Here is a 17,475-nt window from a genome sequence, read left to right on the forward strand (position 1 = left end):
ACAGGGTCAACGAAAAAGAGGAAGACCCTCAATGAGATGGCTTGACACAGCGGCTGCAACTATGGGCTGAAACATAACAATGTTTGTGGGCATGACGCAGGACAGGGCAATGTTTTGTTCTGTTGTACATGGGATTGCTATGAGTCAGAACTGACTTGAGAGCACCTAACAACTACAACAGTGTGTTTCTAGAAATTTGTCATGATCCTTTTTGTTTTGTTTGGGTCCGTTGTAATGTCCTCCATCTCATTTCTTATTTGGGTTATTCTATCCTGCTTTTCTTTAGTCAACAGTTTGTCAATTTTGCTGATCTTTTCAAAGAACCAACTTTGAGTCTTATTGATTCTTTCTATTGTTTTTCTGTTCTCTATTTCATTTATTTATGCTCTAATCTTTATTATTTCCACTTTTCTGGTGACTGTGGGCCTCTTTTGCTGCTCTGCTTCTATTTGTTCAAGTTGTAGGGCTAATATTTTGATTTTGGCTCTTCCTTCTTTTTTGATGAGTTTTTTTTTTTTTTTGTTTATTGCTATAAATTGACCTCTGAATATTGCTTTTGCTGTGTCCCAACTATTTTGGTATGGTGTGTTTTCATTCTCATTTAATTTTAGGAATTTTTTTTTATTCCATCTTTGATTTCTAGTTGTTTTTAAGCCAGGTGTTATTCAGTTTCCATGTATTTGATTTTTTTTCCTTGCTCTTCCTGTTATTGATTTCTACTTTTATGGCATTGTGATCAGAGAGAATGCTTTGTATTATTTTGCTTTGTGGCCTAAAATGTGTTCTATTCTGGAGAATGTTCTATGTGTGTTGGAAAAAACTGTGTACTTTGCTGTTGTTGGGTAGAGTGTTCTATATATGTCCATGAGGTCAAGTTGGTTGATTTGGCCTTTAGATCTTCTCTATCTTTGTTACGTTTATTTCTAGATGTTCTGTCCTTCACTCAAAGTGATGTGGTGAAGTCTTCTGCTACCATTATGGAACCATTTCTCTTTTCAGTACTGTTAGAGTTTGTATTTTGTATTTATGTATTTTGGAATCCTGTCTTTGGGTGCATAGATATTTATCAAGGGCATGTCTTCTTGGTGGATTGTCCCTTTAATCATTATTTAGTGTCCTTCCCCATCTTTTATGGTTGCTTTTGCCTTAAAGTCTATTTCACCTGAGATTAGTATTGCCACACCTGCCTTTTTTTGGTTACTGTTTGTTTGATATGTTTTTTCCATACTTTGATTTTTAATAAATTTATGTCTTTGTGTCTATGGTGTGTCTCTTATAGACAGCATATTGATGGGTTGTGCTTTTTTATCTGTTCTACCACTCTGTGTCTCTTTACAGGTATATCTAAGCCATTTACATTCAGTGTGATTATCTGTAGGTATGAGTTTACCGCTGTCACATGGTTGTGCTTTTTATTGTGGTGCTGACATTTTCTTTGCTCTTATTGTCCTGTGCTGGGTTCCTTTTGTTTGTGGATTTTCTTTTGTTATTAAAGATTTTGTGTTTACTGAGACTTTATGTTTTTTCTTTTTTTTCTGATGAGCATGCTTGTTTACTTTCTTTTTGGGTACCTTTCACATTTACCTTTGTCTTTTATTACTTGAGTTTGAACCAGTCTTTTATTACTTGATATTGCCTTGACTTCCTCTTCATTTGAAAGTTTTATACCTACACCATTTAGTCCCCTTTTAAGTTCTGATATCATCATTTACAGATGGATGTCTCTGTTTCCCTATTTTAAGTCTTTTAGCTTTGCTTTATTATTTGGAGTTCTTTACCTAGGTTGATATCTGGCTGATGTTGTCCTGTGTCCTAGACTGCAGTTGTTGGTTTTCTAACCTAAGGACTCCCTTTAATATTTCTTGTAAGTTTGGTTTGATTTTTAAATTCCCCTAATTTCTGTTTATGTGGAAATGTCCTAATTTTGCCATTGTATTTGAGAAAGAGTTTTGCAGGTTGTATTATTTTTGATTGGCAATTTTTTTCTTTTAAGGTTTTATATATGTCATCCCATTGCCTCCTTGCCTTCATAGTTTCTGCCAAGTAATCAAAACTTAGTCTTATCATTTCTGCTTTGTAAGTGACTTTTTGTTTTTCTTGAGCTGCTCTCAGGATTCTTTTCTTTGTTTTGGTTTTGGTAAGTGTGATTATGATATGTCTTGGTGACTTTCTTTTGGAGTCTACCTTACATGGGTTCATTGAGCTTCTTGTATGGTCAGCTTTGCATCTTTCATGATATTAGGGAAGTTTTTCTACCAGCAAACCTTCAAGAATTTTCTCTGTGTTTTCCCATTTTTTCCCCCGTTCTGGAAGTCCAATCATACACAAATTTTTGCTCTTGATTGCATCCCACATAATTTTTAGTTTTTCTTCATTTTTCTTTTCTCTGATTTTTCCTCAAAGTGGTGTCGATGGGTTTATCTCAATTTTACTGATTCTTCCTACCATTGTTTCAGTTTGCTCCTATAACCTTCTATTGTGCTGACAATTTCTGAAATTTTGTGGTTTATCTTTTGGATTTTAGTTGCTGTTTTTATATGATTTCTAATTGTTTATTTATTTTGACATTCTGTTCTTGTATAATTTTCCTGAATTCTTCTATTTCTTTGTGTTTTCCTTGATTCTGGCTATGTTTTTGTTGGTTTTGTCTCTGTTTTCCATATTTTTGTCTATTTTTTCCTGGTTTTTTTCCACTCTGTGTTTTCCTGGATCTCTTTCCTAACCTCTTGGAGAGCCCTAAATATTAGTCTTTTGAATTCAGGTAGTTCCACTACCTTTTCTTCTACTGGAAGGTCATCTGATTCTTTATTTTGGTCACTTGCTGGAGTCATCTTGTCCTAATTTTTTATGTTTTGTTATTGTCTGCTGTCTCTGAGACCTTAAGGTATTATTCTCTTTATTTATTATTGTATGTTCATTTGTTTCATCTTGCTTCTTTCTTTTGTTCTGATATGTCACGGTGGGTGGGCCAGGTATGCTTTGCTGCTTGCTTTTCGATGGGCACAATAGCTCTTACCATCTTGTCCAGGTGGGCAGGGCAACAGCAGGCAGGGTGAGCCCACCTTGCTGTACACTGGTTTGGCAAGGTGGCTGTGGGTGGACTGGGGCGGGGGGACTGTCAGTCTCATGATGTTGGTCCAGCAATGTGGAAGTATTAACAGCCCCTTGACAGATATCCTGGGGTTTCAAATGGGGGATGGTATGGGCTTGCTTCCCTCCACTCAGTAGCTTTTCAGGTGACAAAAGGTGAGGGGCAGTGTGGGCCCAATGTGGCAAGCCTGAGTGGTGCACACTGTAGCCATGGCAGCACAGCAAGGGCTGGCAGGAAAGGAGAGTCAGGTATGGGGTTAGGTGGGGGAAACAAAGAAAAGAGAAAAATAAAGGTGAGATAGCCAGCAGTTCAGGGCAGAAAGCACCTGGAGGCTGGCAGGAAAGCGGGGAGGTGACATACAGGGCTCTGTGGGAGATAGAAAGCAATGGGCCAGCACTGTCTAGCCATGGTGGTACAGTGTAGCCTGGTGGAAAGGAACAGGGGCTGATAGGCAGGGGCAGATGGGGGCTGGTAGGACCCAGGTGGACAGGCCAGTAGCTGTCTATCCCGGCAGTGCAGCAAGGCTTGGTGGGAAGGGGCACAAGTGGCATTCATGGCTAGGTGAGATGGTGAAAGAATAGACAGAAAGGGGAGAAAGAAAGAGAAGAAAAAGAAAAAATGGTGCAACAGGAGCCATTGGCATAAGAGGGGCAAGCCTAGGGTGGCAGTGGGCCAATACCTGTCTAGGCAAGGTGGCACTTTGTGGCCTGGCAGGAGTGGGTAGAGGTGGGATATGGGGCTGGGTGAGAGGGAGAAAGAAATGGAGGAAAGAGAAAAATAAATAATAAAATGGCATGGCAGGAGCCAATGGGTGGGGGCAAGGGGATGAGATCTGGTGACAGACTGGTAACTCTCTGCCCACGGTGGGCCTGGCAGAAAGCGATAGTGGTGGGGCTAGGTGGAATAGAGAATGAAAAGGGAAAAAATGGTGGGTTGAGGGTGGGGAAGGTGCGGGCTAGCAGTGGGCTGGTACTTCTCTACCCATGGCTGTGCAGCATAGGCCAGCAGGAAGGGGTAGAGGTGGCATATGGGGTTAGGTAGAAGGGAGAAAGAAAAGGAAGAAAGGGAGAAAAGAATTAAAAAACAAAATTAAAAAAAAATGGCACAGTGAGAGCCAATAGGTGGGGGTGGGGTAAGCCCAGGCTGGTGGCAGGCCAATGTCTCTCTAGCCAAGGTGGCATGGTATGGCCCATTGGGAAAGGGTAGATGTGAGATATGGGCTAGATGGGAGGGAGAAAGAAAAGGAAAAAAGAAAATAATAATAATTAAAAATACATACATATACATGGTGAGGCTGGAGCTGATAGATTGGGGCAGAGTGGACCCAGGTTGTCTCTCTAGCCTTGTCTAGCCAAGGTGACATGGTGTGGCCCTGTAGGAAGGGGTAGAAGTATGGTACGGGCTAGGCAGGAGAAAGAAAGAAAAAGAGGAAAGGGGGGAAATTGGTGTGGCAAGAGATGGTAGGTGGAGGCAAGGCAGACTCAGGCTAGCAGCAGGCTGGTAACTTTCTAGCCAAGGGAGCTTGAGGTGGCCCATTGGGAGGGGTGGAGGTGGTCTATGGGTGGGAAACGTGAAGGGTGGGAAAGCGTGTTTCTCTGGCTACTGGGTTTTCTGTCTCCTGTTGAGAGCTCCATGAACTTGCCTTCCTGTATCCCTGTACAGGGTCATTGATGGCTGTGCCCCCAGATGGTGATGTTGTGCCATGTTAGTTGGCAGAGGACCTCCACTCTGTATCTCTCCTTTTTCTCTGTTTTTCTTCAGTTTCTTCTTACTTTCAGTGTTTAATCTATTTCTTTATCCCTTAATTTGATGCTTGGGTTCCAGGATTGATGTTTATGTCTCTTTTACTTAGTTTTTTGGGTCTTACTACAGAGGGATGGCATGATGCATCTGTCTAGGGCACCATCTTGGCTCTACCTCCTAAACCAATTCTAAAGGATGAGTAGAATTGGGCAAGTAAAGGCAGAAGGAAAATAAATTTGTTGAGCTAGGAAGAATTATATAGCATTTATAAATCCTTGATGATGAGAGAGGATATAACACATTTGAAAGGCAAAATACGTAAAAGAAGTGGATCATAGACTGGAGGTTGGGGAATGGGGGAAATGGTGAGAACCAAGGCTGGAGAGGGTAATGTCAGTTTTTTCATCCTAGCCATTTGAGAGTCAGAAACGTCACAGGCTCTCAGTCTCTGTTTTTCTTGATCACTGCCCAGTAAGCTTGTGACCTGATGTAGTCTCCCTATTTTTATCTTTGTATGTTTTTGTGCTTTATCTTGCATCATCCAAACTCCCGCTATTGCTCTCATTCCTCAATCCTTGTTTGGGAAGTCCCGCTCTAAGATTAATAAACCCATATATCTTCATACTGTTCTCTTAATTTTTTCTACAACTTTTGTCATTTACTGAAATTTAATTCTCCAGGGGAAATGGATTCCTTGAATTTTCTCAGTCATTTTTCTGTTTTAAGAACATCAGAATCTCAAGATGACATCAGGATCCTCCTTACTATCCACTGCCACTTCCAGACAATTGTTCCTCTCCTCTCCTGTAAAGCCTACCCTTTTATTCCTTTTCTTCACTGTCATTTACCAAAATCATTTTCACTTCCATTTATTCATTGAAGTCTGTGGCATTTTCCTCGACCCCAAATCCTGTCATCATCCTAAGGGACTTCAAAATCCACGTACCTCATCTATCCCAAACTTCTGCTCTTTAGGTTTTATCACCTCCTTGTTCCTAGGGCCCTCTTCTCTGTTCTATTTCAGCCACTCACTTCCACGGCCACATCCTGAACTTTATTATCAACTGCAATTGATCTAACCCTGGAATAATAAATGCAAGCCCTTTTAAAACTAAACCTTCTTATATTTTCAGTTTGCTTTGTCTATTACTACCAATCCAATAGGTCTTTTCCATCATCAAGATCTTTAGCTGATGAATCCTAATTTTACCTATCAATCATCTTTCTCTTCCTTCACCATACCGCTTAAATTCAGAGAATTACATTTCTCAGACATAAGGAAAAAGTATGTAAATCTAAAATGGGGTTTACTGCACTGGAAAATTACAAGCAATTTGACAGCAACTTCTTCAACTTTTCTCCACCAAATATTCAAAACCATGGCCCAAAACCATATTTGCTGCTTTCCTTCCAGTTACAACGCAAGAATTGTACATCCGCAGTTGTGCTTTAGATCCATTCCCTCTTGCCTTTCTAAGGAAGGACTCAATTCCTGTAATTATTTGTTTTTACTTTTGCATGATCAGTATGTACCTTTTCACTAGATCAATCTCAATGACAAAGCATGCATGGTCTTCCATCTTTCACATTTAAACCTATCATTAATATTCAATATAGTTGACTTCCTCTATCTTGAGACACTTACATTTCTTGGCTTCTGAAACTATGTAATCCCTTAGTTTCCCTCCTATCTGTTTTGCTAGCATCTTCTCCTCTGCCTAACTTCTAAATATCAGAGTGTTGTATCTCAGTTAGTAAGCCCTGTTTTAACTTAAATTCTCTCCTTGGGTAATATCATCCAGTCCTATGATTTTGAATACCTTGTATACACTAATAACTCCCATAATCATATCTCTAACTTTTTACACTTCCACTTGAATGTTAAAGAATTATCTTCTACTTAGAATTGACAAACCAGAACTCTTAATTTCCAGTTTTTGCAGTAAAAGGGTTAACTCAGCAGGCCTGGGATGCCCAAACCCTGAACATTCCAAAGGTCTTCAGGATTAGACCTTGACTGACTCCCAGGAGATAACCACCTAGCTTTTGGAATATACTCCATGACAAGAGTGCCTTTATATGCCTATGGCCTTGGACTACACCAGATAGTTTATGCTAACAATATGATTTATGGTGAACACTTGTTTTTCTTCACCTGGGGCCTTGGGCTGTGTTGTATCAGTTTGACTACCAGGGGATGCTGGAGATTGAGTAGCTAAGGTCAGTCATGTGGATGTGTCGTGCCTGTGTTACTGACCCCTAATAAAAATTGTGGACACCAAGGCTTCAGTGAGATTTCTTAGCTAGAAATACATATATGTTTTATACATTGCTGCTGGGAAATTTAAATGATATCCATGTGACTCCACTGGGAAAGGACAAATGAAAGTATGAGTTTGGTTTCTCCTAGGCTCCACTCTACGTACTTTTTTCCTTGATTGATATTAATCTGTATCCTTTTGCTGTAATAAACCATAACCATGAATATATCAGCTTTTCTGAGTTCTTCTAGAAAAGCATAGAACCTGAGGGTGGTCTTGGAGACCCCAAAAACACCCTTGAAATTTGTTCCTCCTCTACTTTTTTTCATATCTGTAACTTCCACAGTCTCCACTCACTTGCTTAAGAATCTAGCAATTATCTTCAACTCTTTTTTTTTTTTTTTTTAACCCCACACATCTAACCCATCATCTAGTCTTCATGGCTCCAGATCCAAAACATATCCTGAATATATCTGCTTCTCTCCACCTCAGTTATTGCCATTCCAGTTCAAGCCACAACAACCTTTTGCCCGGGCTACTGTAATGGCCTCCTGATAACAACAATGACATATATCCCTTGACATTGCCAAATCATATTCGAATTTCTATTTCATCCTTACGACAGTCTTCATGTTATGCTTGTCCACTTCCTTCTGCCCCTTCTCTAGCTTCTTGTTGGTCCTGCTCTATCCTCCTAATTCCTAAATGAGAGTATATCAGCTCAATCCTTGGCCTCTCTGTGTTTCTCAATCTACACACATAACTGCCATTCCTGGTTCAAACATCTCAGTCATACTTAGACTTCAGTGACGCCCAACCTGAATTTGACTCACTTTAGGAGATCAATAAATGTATTGTTAAATGAATTTCAATTTTATTTTGATCTGTAGTGTTCATATTTGACTAATAAACATCTCACTTGGATGTTTTGCCATTATAGCTAATTTCACATGTTTTAAAGTAAAGTTTTCATATTTCCTTAAAACTGGCCTCTTTCTTTCTGAATTTTTCTCTTTTAATGGTAGCATTTTTTTTTTTAGTTTCTGAGGCTTGAAAATTTGTAATCAGTCTTGACTTCTTCCCTTCTGCATCAATCATAGTTCTAGAAGGAAACAAAGTTTTTCCCAAACGTTCCAGATTAAGAGTTTAGGAAATGAACAAAGGATAGTGGTGCACCAAGAGGCTAGCAATACTGAGAAGCTGTTAGCAGCCCTGAATGAAGGACCAAGAAACAAGCTCAGTGAGACCTGGAACTGTGTAGGAGGGGTCACCTAACAGTAGCTATCGTTGTAGAAGAATGCAATTGTTTCCAGAAGCGCAAATCCAAAGCAGGAAAGAAAGGGGAAGAAATATTCTCATCTCTGTTTCATGTCACCCCCAAGTCTACGATTGTATAAGCCATTGTATGAGCCCAACTGGAAGCCAGACAGGTAGGGCACACAGGTAAAGCAGTTCACAAGGGTTAGCCTTCAAAGGCACAGAGTAGGGCAGAGAAAGGAAAAGAATAGAGCTTGGTGACAAGGATGGAGGAAAATAATCAGACAACTTCCGTGACTCTGCCCCACTACCCATCAGTCTCTAAGTGAGATTGGTCTCCTTTTTTAAATACACATCTAAAAATCCATTGCTTTTGAGTCAGTTCTGACTCATAACAACCCTACAGGACAGAGTAGAACCGCCCCATAGGGTTTCCAAGCAGCGCCTGGTAGATTCGAACTGCCAACATTTTGGTTAGCAGCTGTAGCACTTAACCACTATGCCACCAAGGTTTCCTTTTTAAGTACAGTCTTTAAAAGTAAATTAATTCTTTCCTTTACATTTCTATTACAAATACTGCTGTGTAAGCCCAGATTACTTCATTTCTAAACTACTTCCATAATTTCTTTCTTAAATAATTCAAACTAGGCAGTACTACCAGACTAGTTTCTTTAAAGCATCCCTTTATGCATGTCACTCCCTTGCTCAAATATTTTTGTTGGTTTCCTCTGCCTGGGTATTCCTGTAATTCATAATCTCATCTCCATATACTCTTTTGGTATATTTTCTCACTAATAATCTACATGAACAACAACAACTGATTAATCACTGCTCTAGCCACTATTCTAGGTACTGGAATTCAACAATAAATAAAACAAAACAAAACAAATCTTAAATTCGTAGAGCTTTCTTCTAGTTGGAGGAGAGACATAGTCACCAAACACACAGAAATAAATAAATAATATAGTATATTAGAAGGAAATAGTGTAATAAGTGTTATGAAAAAGAGACGGGGAGTGTCAAGGGAGTCAGTAATTAAAAACAGTGTTCAGGCAGGCCTCATCAAATAGGTAACATCTGAGCAAAGTGCAAAAGCCCTGAGGCTGATGAATGTCTGGTGGGTTCAAGGATAAGCAAAAAGGCAAGTTGTGGCTGTTGTGGGAATAAGTGAGATGGAAACTGGAAGGAAATGAGCTCAGATAGGTGATAAGGACAGATCATGTAGGGCCTGTAGGCCATTATGAAGAACACTTTATTAATTCCAGCTAAACTGACCACTACCTTTACTTCCTACATCCACATAGCCATTCCTGCTTCAACGGGTTTGCTTAAAAGGTTTTCCTTGCCTGGAATGATTTTTCTGTTCATTCAGCATATCTAAAGCCTACAAGGACAGGTCGTTTATTTCCCTTCCTTTGTAACGCCTGCTGTGACTCCTGCAATCTATAGTGACTTTTCATATTTTATCACATAGCTGATACTTGGCATATTTCTCCTTTTAATGATCTTCCCAGAACGTCTCTTAGTTTCTCTTTTAATAACATCCCATCTTAAGGATGATGATAATGATTATGTTAATTCATAACAATGATGATGGTTGTACTTAGAGCTCTGGCTGGCAAGGAATTGTTGAGTCCTTAACAAGTGTCCCATCAGTGAAAGATGAAATTACCTGTCTAACTGGAGTTAACATATAAAAGTCCTTAGCATGTAATAAACCAGTTATTGAGTCCACTTCAACTCATGGTGACTCCCTGTGTGTCAGTAGAACTGTGCTCCATAGCGTTTTCAATGGCTGATTTTTTAGAAGTGCATCACCAGGGCTTTTTTTCCCAGATGCTTCTGAGTGGACTTGAACCTTCAACGTATGGGTTAACAGTGGAGCATGTTAACCACTTGCACCATCTAGGGACTCCTAGCATCTAAAAGACAATAAATGGCAATGCTTGTTGTTTTTAATCATATATTTAGTTATTGATATTATGTTCAACTTGGACATGATAAAGACCAACTATTTTTTTTTTTTCATTGTCAAAAAACCAAACCAAACCAAACCAAACCCGCTGCAGTCAAGTCGATTTCGACTCATAGTGACCCTATAGGACAGGGTAGAACTGCCCCATAGAGTTTTCAAGGAGCGCCTGGTGGATTCAAACTGCTGAACTTTTGGTTAGTAGCCATAGCTCTTAACCACTACACCACCTGGGTTTCAAAAGTATCTGCTAAATATGAGTGATTATTTGATCAATTCATGGTGATTTCTTCCTTCTACTCACCAAAATACCTGAACTACTCAAGTCACAATCATATGCAGTGTTGGTAAATCTTCTGTATTCTTATCTTATGTGTTTTTACAAATATTTCTCTTGTCTTCTCAACTAAACAACAAGTTCAAGGGAAGAAACTCATGTCTTGTGCATCCATCCACCTAGCCCAGCATTTTACACAGGAATTATTATAAAACAGGTATATCGAGAATAAAGATATACTTCAATCAAAGCTTTCTGTATGTCTGCCGCAATACCTCCACTTCCCTGTGGGCCACTTCAAGGCACCCTCAAGGAGGATAATTCAGGTACTGCAGCATCATTGCTCAAATCAGCTCCAGATGATATCAACTCCTTCCATATGCCTCAAAGCTGGCTTTTTGACATACAGATCCTTGTAAGAACAGGCAGGTCATGGCCTTTATTGGCAGTAGTGCTTTGTCCTGCCTTAAGCTAGCTGGCAGAAATAAGAACAATTCCTTATTTCTATTTCTTATTCTAGACTTATGGAATAAGAGAAAAGTAAGTTCCAAGATTTTTGGGGGGGAAAAAAAAAAAAAACCAGGAATACATAGCTTCCCAATGAACTAGAAAGGAAAATTTCTTCATCTCAGGTTTTTAGCATGCCCTTGGCAAAAAAAAAAAAAAAAAGTCATAGAAATCCTTGCTTTACATTGAGGAAACTAAGGCCCAGAGAAATAGGGCCTTTACAAAAGATTACCCAGGTGGGAGGAGGTAGAGCCAGGTAACACTAGGCTTTGCTGTTACTGTTGTTGGTTGCCATTGAGTCGATTCTAATTCATGGCGACCCATGTGTACAGAGAAGAACTGCTCCATAGGATTTTCAAAACTGTGACTTTTTGGAAGAAGATTGCCAGGCCTGTCTTCCAATATGCCCCAGGGTGAGTTAGAAGCACCAACATTTTGGCTGGTAGTCAAGTGCTTAACTGTTTGTGCAGCCCAGAAACTCCTGACTTAGCTTCTGTTATCCCTATCCAGTTCTCTTCATGTGCCCACTAAGTGTCTTGTGGACGATAGGGCAACAGCATGCAAGCCACACACTAGTTGGACTCAGAAAGTTAATTTTGCTGAATGAGGGTACGTTAAATAAGCTTTTCACATGTTACTATCTGAAATTACAGAAGGTTTCAGTTTTATAAGAATGATATTTAGATCATTTAAAACCAATTTCCTTAAATATAGCTTAAAACTATTTATTAGAAATGAATCATGGTGTAGTTCATGATTTTTTCTTTTTAACTAAAAAAGGCTATAGGTGGGCTGGCACACTGAGAAACTGCGTGCATTACTGTTCTAGGGTAAGGTGTCTTGAGCTTAAAATTAAAATAGGCCTTAAAATCTCTTCTTATCTATATAGAATCCAGTTATTAAACAAAATTGGTAGCAAAAACAACTTTCTCTTCAGACAACTTGGCCTTGATAGGGTTGAAATTTAGTAAATTAGCTACGTGCTAATTTGTTTTACCACATGAATTTTGTCTGTTAGCTTCATTGTGTATCTCGCTTATTCTCCGAACACCTAAAAAGAGCAATAACTAATGGGGATTAAGAAGAGGGTCGTGGATATATATTGTTTTATCCCTCCCCAGATGATAATACACTCACTGTCTTTTGGGAAAGCACTCTTCTTCCACTCCATCCCAGTAATTCCACTGAGAGGCTTTTATCCTACACCCACTTCAACCACGTAAGCTAAACTAGGTCCACCAGAGTGCTATGGCTTTTAACATTTGGAACTAAGGAAAGAATCTTTTCCTTTTAGGTAATAAATCTGTTATGTGGCTGATACACAAAGAAGAAGCTATCCAAGAGTGACTTCAATTTAGAGAGAGAAACAGATGAGACAAACCTTTGAGTCCCAAGATAACTGCTGCCTTTTCCATTGTTCATTTAATTAAGCCAATAAATTGCCCTTTATTGTCTAAGCTAATTCATGTTGGGTATATTCACTTGCAACCAAAAGTATCCAGTTACCAAGAAACACCTTAAATAATAATGCACGGGCAAACTTGAAAACATTACCCAAGTGAAATAAGTGAATCACAAATGAACAAATATTTCATGATCTCTCCTATATGAAATAATAAAAATAGGCAGATGCACAGAAACCAATGTTTATTATCAGTTACTAAGGGTGGCGTGGCATAGTGGTTAAGTGCTATGGCTGCTTACCAAAGGGTCGGCAGTTCGAATCCGCCAGGTGCTCCTTGGAAACTCTATGGGGCAGTTCTACTCTATCCTATAGGGTCGCTATGAGTTGGAATCGACTCGATGGCACTAGAGTTACTGGGTAAGGGCGGCGTGGAGGGGGAAAGGGGAACCTTTGTTTGGGAAGCAGTCAGTTTATGTTTATGGTGATGGGAAGGTTGCCAACGATAGATGATGGTTGCACAGCATAATCAATGTAATTAATATCACTAAATTGTACTCCTGAAAAATGTTGAATTGGCAAGTGTTGTGATTATATATATATATTTACAAGAATTAAAAAAAAGAAAATCATAATGTCATCATCCAACATGATGACATGAGCTGGGAGCTTTTTACATATTTGTGTCATTATTCTCACCCAATACAGCACCGCACATAGTAATTGCTTTTTAAAAATACTTGTTGGTTTTCATTAAAGAGAATGACTAATCATTTGAGGTCACAAGTCATACTGACGCAGACTTAGAGGAAGGGGAAATATTTTTGATCAGGAGGAACCTAGCATGTCTCTCAATTTGTTCTGCACAAGTAAACTTTTAGGCCTGGCCTTGGTCGTAAAATGCAAATTAAAGTCCCAGACTTCCCCAAATAAGGCTTATGGTCTCAAACCATTATCCCGTAAATTTGAAGCGCTTAAAGTGTTATTAAACTGGTATAAACTTTTTCTTTTCCTGGCCAAAACTGGTTGACATCAGGATGTCTATGTTGAGTGCAGGTATTTAGTCTTTATTTAAAGGCTTAGGACACATTGTAAATAAATATGACTGTTGTGTGGTTTCTCTAACTAGGGATACACAGTCTGATGAGCTAGTGAATGGGGAAGAGTTTAAAGTAGATCAAATCCTAAAGAGGTCAATGACCACTGGCCAAAATGTGTTTACAGAAGCCGTTGAAGAACAGGATTTAACTCCAGATCAACATCCTCAGCATCTGACGTTTATTCTTTCCTCGTTTCAAAGGCCTAAGACCAACGCTTGGCTTCTTGTCTCATTAACAAAGGAATGCTGATATTTCTACAAGATAAATACTAATAGCCTAGAAAACACATGCGCTTTGTAGAATGCAGAGAGCTGAGAACTAGACACTGCTAGTTGGTGAATTTGTTGAGAGATTCCAGAAGTATTTTAACAAGCATAATCCCAACCTTGGGACACGTAAGGACAAACAGAGGTGACGAACAAGAGAAGAGTATGTCAGCTACCAGAAAAATAATTACACTAAAATGCATTAATGAGTGATGAGAGGAAGAAGATTGTGTTGATAGATAAGAGAATATGCTGTGTAATAACAGCAGCTAAAAAAAAAAAAAAATTATCCATATTTTGAGCATTTATTGCATGGCAGGTGTTATATAGCTCATCAACCTTGCAGTATATATAGAATTGTCCCCATTGAATAGAGGAGAAAACTAACAGTTGATAAGGTTAAATGATTTGCCAGAGGCCACGTAATTAGCTGGGATTCAATCCAGTGGTGAGTTCAACTTTTTGGGTCAATTTTTTAATTGTTATCTTCCCCTGCCTTTGGAGCAGACTGCTTACACCTTCTCAGCTTCTATCCCACCCTTGGTGCCAATGTTATATTTCAAATTTATCTAACTTGGAGCCTAGGTACTTTCTAGTCATCACCGTGTATTGTAATCCCAAATGTTTCCTGAAAGAGCATAGGTCTCTCCTACTCTGTTTACAGAGACTTCTCATCAAAATAAAAAAGGTTAGGTTACGGGGAAGACTTTTAGGTGTTGGTTTAATCTTGTTATTCACCCTCTCATTCCACCATATACATCCATAAATATATACAAACAAATGGACATACCCATCCTACAACAAGTAGCAGGACAAATTCTTGGCTTAGGAGACACAGCTGGAGTCACTCATTCAGTAGCAGTTACAGCTCTTTCAGTAAGAGGCTAATAAATGACATGGGATCTCAGAAAAATGGTCCTTCAACGTCAGAAGTCTGATACCAACAGAACGTGAAGGAATATGCTGTAGTAGTTGCCCTTGGAAAATGCCTCTCCTAACTCTCCCTCATTCCAGCATCTGAGTCAGTGCAAACAGAAGGTGCTTAATAAACAGGTTTGAAATGAATGAAAAAATTCAAGATTTATCTGAACATTTCTTGAGACTGTGATTCTGACAGGAAACAGATGGTCCACTCAAAGAGTTTAACTAAAGAGAGTTTATTAACAGACACATAGGCAACCATGGGTTTTCAACAGTGGGAAGCTGCTACAATCCTGACGTCTGAAGGGCAAGAGGAGGAAATGGTATTACCAGACCCAGTGAGAACCGGAGCCAGGAAACCTATCATCTTCAAGTCAATTCCAACACATGGTGACCCCACATGTTTCAGAGTTCAACTGCTCCATCGGGGTTTTCAGTAACTATAATCCTTACAGAAGCAGATATCCAAGCCTTGCCTTCATGACGCTGCTAGGTGTATTCAAACCACTAACCTTTCTATTAGTAGTCCAGTACGAATTGTTTACTCCAGGGACCGTAGAGCCATGAGAGAAGCCCACATGATAAGAGCTGCCTTTGTAGAGGAATAGAGCCAGGGCTGCTGCAAGGCAGGGAGAAAGCAGGGAAAACATACACAAGATCAACCTCTTACCTCTGTCTCCTGTTGTGCAAACCTAAGCAGAAGCCAGAATGAGGGAGCCCAAGTAATGCAGTCCATCAGGGTCAATCGTTTAAGGCACAGAGCAGAACAGAGAAGGGCTAAGACTGGGTTTGGGCCAGGGGAGGGAATGACCATACACCTGTTTATATATTCAGGGGGAGAGAGATTCTTATTTTATTACCTAATGTATAAAGAAGTAGAACAATAGATAATTTTCATGAAATAATAAAATTTCAGACTTTATTTTTTCAGGTTGGAAATTCCTAATATTTTTCCTACTATACCCAGATTACAAATGTATATATACCCAGATACTGTCATTCATCTGTCAATTTGTCATACCATGGTTGCTTGCATGTTGCTGTGATGCTGGAAGCTATGCCAACAATATTTCAAATACCAGCAGGGTCACCCAAGGTGGACAGGTTTCAGCAGAGGTTCCAGACTTAGACTGGGAAGAAGGACCTGGAGTCTACTTCTGAAAAAACTGGCCAGTGAAAACCTTATGAATAGCAGCAGAACATTCTCTGGTATAGTGCCAGAAGATCAGGTTGGAAGAACTCAAAATATGACTGGGAAAGAGCTGCCTCCTCAAAATAGAGTCTACCTTGACGATGTGAATGGAGTCAAGCTTTTGGGACCTTCATTTGCTCATGTAGCATGATTAAAAACAAAACAAAACAAAAAAAGCTGCAAATATTCATCATTAATCAGAATGTGGAATGTATGAAACATGAATCAAGGAATATTGGAAATTGTCAAAAATGAAATGGAATGCTTGAAGATTGATATCCTAGGCATTAGTGAGCTGACATGGACTGTTATTGGCCATTTTAAATTAGATAATCATATGTTTTTTGTTTTTGTATTTTTTTTTTTTTTATGGTCTGCCAGGAATTACAAATTGAAGAGGAATGGTGTCACAGTCATAATCAAAAAGAACATTTCAAGATCTAACCTGAAATACAGTGCTATCAGGGATAGGATGATATCCATACGCCTACAAGAAAGGTCAATTAATGTGACTATTACTCAAACATACACACTAATCACTAACGTCAAAGATGAAGAAACTAGAGGTGGGGCCAAGATGGCTGACTAGGTAGACGCTACCTCAGATCCCTCTTGCAACAAAGACTTGGAAAAACAAGTGAATCGATCACATACATGACAATCTATGAACCCTGATCATCAAACACAAATCTAAAGAGTTGACCTGAATGACACAGACTGAGAACGAACAACGGTGGGGAAGCAGCGATTGTTTTCGGAGCCTGGAGCCAGCGTCCCAGTCAGGAAACCGTGGCGCTGGGCTTTGGACTGGGTGCAGGGGAGCTGAGCACGGCATCCCCAGACGGCACAGACACAGGGAGCAGCCCTAGCCCCCTGAACTGACCTTGGGGGAAGCCCAGCCAGTGCACGCAGGCAGCGCAGCAACGCGGCTGACAGGAGGAGAAGTCACCGGGAGGCAGCGACTGGTTTTGGAGCCGGGAGTGCGGCATCCCAGCCAGATAACCTTGGTGCTGGGCTTTGGACTGGGAGTGGAGGAACTAGCCACAGCTTCTGAGACAGCACAAGCACGGGAAGTGGCCTGACCATCGGGGAAAATCTCTACCCAGCCAGCGCACACAGTCGACGCGCCCCTCGGGAATCTCACATAAAACAGTCATCCCAAGCAAGATAAGTAACTTTGTGTATATACCGGGGTGCTACTCTCTCCTATTTATCTGAACCCTCCCCTCCCCTTCCCAGGCAGCTTCATTAACTTTGGAATTTCCTGAGCCAGAGAGTAACTGCTCTGAAGCTTTTCTTTCTTTTTTTTTGTCTTTTCCTAACCCATTCTCCTGGCCTGAGAGAAGCAACTACAAAAAACCCAGGGACCAAAAATCCTTCCTAATTGGACTAAAAACACAGAACCAGCTCCAGCCAAGCATATGTGATCCACAGTCTTGGGCTTTCATCCCTACAGGGAACAAGGTGGCTATTATAATGCAAAGGC

The sequence above is a fragment of the Elephas maximus genome, chromosome 2, assembly GCF_024166365.1.
Source record: "Elephas maximus indicus isolate mEleMax1 chromosome 2, mEleMax1 primary haplotype, whole genome shotgun sequence".
NCBI classification, from domain to species: Eukaryota; Metazoa; Chordata; class Mammalia; order Proboscidea; family Elephantidae; genus Elephas; species Elephas maximus.